Source organism: Gekko japonicus, unplaced genomic scaffold (genome assembly GCF_001447785.1).
Source record: "Gekko japonicus isolate JY-2015 unplaced genomic scaffold, Gekko_japonicus_V1.1 scaffold144, whole genome shotgun sequence".
NCBI lineage: Eukaryota > Metazoa > Chordata > Lepidosauria > Squamata > Gekkonidae > Gekko > Gekko japonicus.
In genome coordinates, this window is record NW_015162478.1 from 736,924 (window position 1) to 743,557 (window position 6,634).

At 47.3% G+C, this 6,634-nt stretch overlaps 1 protein-coding gene across 1 annotated transcript in view; it reads right to left on the reverse strand.

Moving 5' to 3' along the window:
- PLCG2 (phospholipase C gamma 2) overlaps positions 1-229 on the reverse strand; it is a 98,336-nt gene extending 98,107 nt beyond the window's left edge. The window contains exon 1 of the mRNA XM_015405807.1: positions 191-229. The gene's annotated coding sequence lies outside the window, so the exon portion shown is untranslated. The remainder of the gene's footprint in view (positions 1-190) is intronic.
- Between the last annotated feature and the right edge of the window lie 6,405 nt (positions 230-6,634).

Sequence of the window (6,634 nt, forward strand, 5' to 3'; positions counted from 1 at the left end):
AAGAAAGAAAGAAAGAAAGAAAGACAGAAAGAAAGAAAGAAAGAAAGAAAGAAAGAAAGAAAGAAAGAAAGAAAGAAAGAAAGAAAGAAAGAAAGAAAGAAAGAAAGACAGACGCGGTGGCCAGAAATCCCTCCACGCCTCACGCCAGCCCTGCTGGGTCGGTCGGTCGGTCGCCGCCCCCTCGCCTCACCTGCTGCGTCCTGTCCCAGCCTGGCCAAGGGCGGCAATGGCGGGCTCCCGCGTCCCCTCGCCTCACCCGGGAGGCGGCAGTCGAGCCCACCCGGACCGGTCTCGTCGTCCCTCCGCCTGCCCCTGTCAGCGCTGCCTCGCTCGCCTGCCTCAGGAAGGCGCCCACTTCTGCTTCTCCAGCCCGAGGAGGGAGGCGGGCCCGGCGGGGAGCCACGTGACGCGGCCGAGGGAGAGGGAGGGAGGCCGGGGCCAGTGGCGGCGCTTCTTTCTGTCGCGCGCCCGACAGCCGTCTCGAGCCCCGGTGGCTTCTCCACACGCCGGGCGGCTGCTCTGGGAACCCTTTCGGACGCGTGTGCTCTGCTTAGGAGTATCAGTATTCTTATGCAGAAGGAGCGTGGCTGGTGGCTGGTGGCTGACGGAACTCGCGGCCACAAGGTGTGGGGATAGATGGCCACACTGTCTGCTCCAAACAGCTGGTTGAAATACTGACATCCCTTCACACCCAAAGCAGTCATAAGCTGTATCTGGCAGGGTTGCCAGCTCTGGGTTGGGAAATACCTGGAGATTTGGGGGGTGGAGCCTGAGGAGGGCGGGGTTTGGGGAGGGCAGGGACTTCAGTGGGGTATAGTATAGTGCCATACAGTCCATCTTTCAAAGTGGCCCATTTTCTCCAGGGGAACTGATCTCTGTCTCCTGGAGATCAGTTGTAATCCCAGAAGATCTCCAGCTACTACCTGGAGGCTGGCAACCCTATATATCAGACAGAATTTAGTAGGTCTTGAGGTGCTATATATGTATGTATATGTGTGGATGGATGGATGGATAGATAGGTTATAGCAGGGGTGTCAAACATGTGGCCCAGGGCCCGAATGAGGCCCCCAGGCCGGCAGTGGAACTGGCCATCTCCTGCTTCCAGTTCTGCTGCTGCATCATAGCTTGCTTCGCCAGACTCTCTTAATCATTCAGCCATTTCATGTTTTAACCTGGGTCCTAGACTCAGAACTCTGACCATGAGATTTCTGTGGTGAATGTCAATAAATCAAAAGTAGGTTTGCAGCTTACAGATACACACTTGAACAGCATACTCAGGATTGCAACAGCACAGACATTTTGGTGCAATAATTCAGAACAAGAGGTGTCAGTTATCAGATACTGTTAAATAAACAAAATATTGAAAGAGTGCTAATGTTTTAAGCATGTTTTTATTGTAAGTAAAAAAAATCTTTGTGTTTGTGTCCTTTATAAAGTTTATATCTCCGCTACCTGGCATTACATTTTATGACACACATGGCCTGGCCCAACAAGGACTCGTTTATGTCAAATCCGGCCCTCATAACAAATGAGTTCGACACCCCTGGATTATAGAACTTGTTGCCTACTACCGGTGTTGGCTACTGTTTCTTTCTATCTCTTTCTCCAAGGACTACGGGTGGTTGCAGTAAGCAGACAATAGATTCAGAACTGACAAACCAGAGATATTTCTGAATACCCAAAGCATCATTTACAATACTGTACAGGGCCTAGTAGATTTTGAGGTGATTTAGATATATTGTCAGCTTACGGAACTCACTGCCACAAGATGTGGGGTAGCCACTGTTCTCCCAAACAATACTGCTGGCTGAAGTGAGTGGACAGTAGATTCCAGACTGATTTCTTCATGCCAAAATCATCATTCTCTGTATTGTACAGTTGCTGGGGGGCACATTATAGCTGTGACCCATTGCCCCTTGTGCTTTCCAGAAGCTTATGGCTGGCCACTGCTGGAAACAGGGCTTTATTTATCTATATTTATTTATTTACTTCAATTATCTCCTTCCTTTCTCCCGAGGGGGGACCCAAAGCAGTTTACATCACTCACCTCTCATCAGCTTTATTCTCACAACAACCCTGTGAAGTAGGTAAGGCTGAGAGTGTATGATTGGCCTATAGCAAAGTGGGGATTTGAACCATGACCTCCCAGATCCCAGTCCATCACTAACCACTACACCACACTGGCTCACTGTGTTAGATGGACCTTTGGTCTGATCCAGGGCTTTTTTTGTAGAAAAAGCCCAGCAGGAACTCATTAGCATAATAGGCCACACACAGCATCAGAAACTCATTAGCATATTATGCCACACCCTGACAGCACAGCTCATTAGAATATTAGGCCACTCCTTCCATGCCTTCCCTTGGCTTGCCCGGGCGCAAGAGCAAGCCCCCCCCCCCATGAAGGGAAGGGAAGGCAGTTTAAACTGCCTTCCCTTGGCTTGCCTGGGCACCCGTGGCTGCGGGGAGCCCGGGCAAGCCGGCCCTTGAACAGGCTAGGAAAGGCACAGGGAGGCTTTTAAATGCCACCCCGATCCTTCCAGAGCCCCCCTCCGGCCCACCCACCTTGGAGTCACGAGGGGGGGTTGCTCTCCAGGCCTTCCCTCTGTAGCCACGCACACAGAGGTTTTGGCTGTTGTGGGTGTGGCCAACTCTGAAGCCAGCCGGAACTCCGTTCCTGTGTGTTCCTGCCCAAAAATAGTCCTGGTCTGATCTAATAATGCAGTCCTTGTGTTCTGAGTCCTCATCCTTTCAGGAAGAAGATGGTGTCTTGGGAAGGGCAGGATCAAACCTATTCCTGTGCCTTCAGTGGCAGCCTGACCTGCCAAAAGCAGTGCCAAGGAGGGGGCAGGCTTGGCCCAATTCACCCAACTTTAATAGCAACCTAAGTAGTAGAAAAGCAGCAGGTGATATATTTATGGGCTTGGCACGAAAGAGGTGGGAGGAAGAAGTGTCTGCCACCTGTTAAATTTATGCATGTCAATTTGCCCTTCAGGACACCCGGAATACTGCTGAATTTATTCCTAATCTTAATTGTTTAAGGATAAAAATTTATACAACACTTTGAGTGCTGTAAGTGCTGTGAAAGGGGTGTTAATTTCATAGTGTTTCTGTTCTTCTGGAGAAATGAGCAATACAAGCTACTAGAAAAATGTTTCCAGGAATAGTTTATTTCTGTTCCTGACTAGGAGACATTCAGATCCTTGAAGTCACACAATGCGTCTTCCCAAGAGCAAGAAATGAAGATAATACAATATATGTAAATATCACAAATCAATGAAAGAACAGTTTCTACGAGATAACTCAGACATTTGAAAGAGAAGGATCTACTAGACATGATTTTTTGAACCTCTCTATGCTTCAGTGCAGGTACTCATCTGGGAAGCTCCGGTTGTATTCCGGCTCCAGTGCAATTTGTTCAATCCCCTTTGACACAAATCTATTTGAGTTTTGAAACCGGGAAAAAAAATAATGGATTATTCGTTGCTCAAACATTTTGGGAAATGAATTGTTGCACAACTGACCTCATAGCAATTCAAAAGTGTACTGTAAAAAGTTCTGGTTGTTTGTAAGTTTTGTCTGGTTAGAAGTGTTCTGTTTACAATAATCATACAGAAATGTGTGTGTGTGTGTGTGTGTGTGTTTTTAAAGAAACACTAGACAGATCTCTGATATGATGGCAGCAGAAACTTCCATACCCAATGATGAAATAATTTTACTTTGGAGTGAGGGAATGTCAAATCCCAGGTAGATTTAAGGCACTCCTCTTGTATGTGTAGGACCAGGAAATAAGATCTGTATCTTGCGAGTGGTGCTCGTGAGTCACACCTTGATTGCATCTCTCCACCTATAATAATATAACAAGTTATTGTACTGCTCCTGTGTCTTATTTTTCGATCTCATTAAAATTGTGCTTGAGAGAAGGGTGTCAGGTACCCTTGGGTGTAATTTGTTGGTCTGCTTAGCATGGAGTTGCCTGCTTTTTAAAATTGCCCTTTTGTTTCTGCTTTTAACTGCTGTCCAACATGCAAAAATTTCACAGGTGATGTTTGGGGGGGGCATAGAGGGGGGAAGTTTTCTTTGCTAAAAATGTTGCTACTAAAGCTGCTGTTAAAAGCACAGAAGTGGAACCAGTAGTAGTATTATTATGTTTCCTAGCATGTGATCTTTTTATATCTATATATCTAATAGTGAAAGGTGCCCCCTGCGTGCGGATACCTAAATCCGCGCATTGGGGGCACCTGGGGGGGGGAGATTTTCGTGCACACTTGGGGCAGTCCCCAGGTGTGCACAAAAATCTAAAAACCCGGAAAAAATATCGAGGGGATACTTAAATTCCCCCAAAAGTGACAGAGCGTCCCCTGCTCATGCGCAGGGAACATAGAGCCGGGGGGGAGAGGCAAAGGGGGGGAGATCGAGCGGGGGGGTGGAGGGGGGCTGGGGGAGACGGGGGGAACCGGCGAGATGGGGGGAACTTACCTCCTCTTCCTGCTTCCTCCTCTGCCTCATAAGTGTCGAGGTCCCTCCCCCCCCGTGAGTATCGCGGGTCCCGCCCCTTGTCTTTTATCTAAAAAGCAAACACGCTCTTGGCTTCTAGCTGGTAGAGGAAATGGTTATTGAAGAGTAAATTGACACAATATAAATTCGATTTCCTACATTTTAACTCCTTGTGTTAGTTGCCGGTCAAGATGGGGCAGCTAACAAACGAAGGCAGTGCAGAGAAGGCGAAAAACCTGCGTCTACCAGACAGGGCCTTCTAAATTTAGAGTTTTTGCCAGCCATGTCGCTAAAAATATTTGTAGCTCCATCCCACCTTCCTCTCGTTCCGGCAAGCCACGAAATTTAAGATTTTGTTCTTTTAATTTATTTTCTAACATCATAATTTTATTACGGGCCCATACCTCAGATTTTTGTAGGTCTTGAACTTCTTGCTGTGATGTGATGGCGCCTTCCAGGGCCGTTTCGGCGGCCTGCGATACTTCCGCGAGCGTTTCTTTTAACGATTGAAAATCTTCTTTTAAAGGTTTAATAGCGTTATGTACCTGGTTGGCTATATTTTCTTCCAGTTGTTGTATGGTTTGTAAAAATTCAAAACGAGAAAGGACTGCTCCGTTGTCTTCGATTTGGGTCACGGCGGCCATTTTAGGTGTCGCATTCAGGGCCCGTTCGCTCCCGGAGCCGTCTCCTTCTTTGGGGAAATATTTGGTCACCGGAGTCGACAACGATGCCGTTTTTTTAGCTTTAGCGTTGATGTTTTCCCCCATGTTGTTTATTTATGGTCGAAGTTGAGTTTAAAGGAGTTTTGTGTGGTTAAGGGCGGGATGAGGAGCAGAGCAGAGCTAAAATGCGTCCATTCCCGAAGCTCGCTTGGCCACGCCCCCGACAGGGCCTTCAGCAATATGAGTGGGGCAGTGAACCTGATTCCCCACTCCTCCACATGCAGCTGCTGGCGTGACCTTGGGTCAGTCGAAAGTTCTCTAAGAGCTGTTCTCTCCAGAGCAGTCCTCGAAAGAGCTCTCTCAGCCCCGCCTACCTCACAGGGTATCTGTTGTGAGGAGGGGAGGGGAAAGGAGATTGTAAACCACTCTGAGACTCCTTTGGGTAGTGAAGGGCAGGGTATAAATCCAATCGCCTCCTCCTCCTCTTCTTCTTCCTTGGTAGAACAACTGTGGTGTTGCAAGAATGTCCATATTTTCATCTGCTAAAACACTGGCAAGTACGTAGGCCTGCATAACTTGTGAGCCACAAAGTCAAACACAGCCGGATCAGATGGCCTATCAGGTGCTTGATCAAAATGGTGGTTGTCCTGTCTGTATGAAACAGCAAAAGTGGGGTGGCTAGCCTGATTTCATCAGATTGTGGAAGCTAAGCAGGATTGGCCCTAGTTAGTATTTGGATGGGAGACCATTGAAGAATTCCAGGCTCCCTATGCAGAGGAAGGCAATGACAAAACCACATGTGTTAGTCTCTTGCCTTGAAAACTCTACGGGGGATCACCATAAGTCAGCTGCGACTTGACAGCTCGTAAAGCCCAAGGGGGAGAGAACAATTTTGTTCATCAGCACTAGGCTTGTACTGCCCTTTGTCAATCAATATCCTCCATCCCTCTTATAGCAGAAAAGTGTAGGGATCGCCTGAAGTTGGAAAGGAGCCACATGTTGCATTCACCTGCAGGGTACAAGAGCAAGGAGAGAAGGGGGGGGGGGCAGGCAAAATAGTTAAAAAAAAAAAACAGCAGGGGGATTCTGATGGTGGTAAGTGGGGAGGAAGTCTAGCACAGATTAACAGTTTCCCCAGTCTGGAAAGCCCCACATTTGCTGATCAGTTACAGCACAATGTTTTTCTACCTGTAAAAATGCAAGACCTCTCCCTAAATTGGGGACAGCCAATTGGAAGCCTTTGAGAAGCTTCTGGATTTTGAAATGCTTCATTATCTGCTTCCCCCCCACACCCGCTCTACCACATTTTAATAAAGCCATGGTTCAAAATGTTTTGTTTCGTTTCAGTAGAAGGAAACATAAAAACGATCCCCCATTTATTTATTTATTTGAAGATTTTTGTAGGCCGCTTTCCTTCCTGGAGGTAACCAAAGAGGCTTACAAAGACAAGATGTTTCTAAATTAGAAAAAAAACAAAC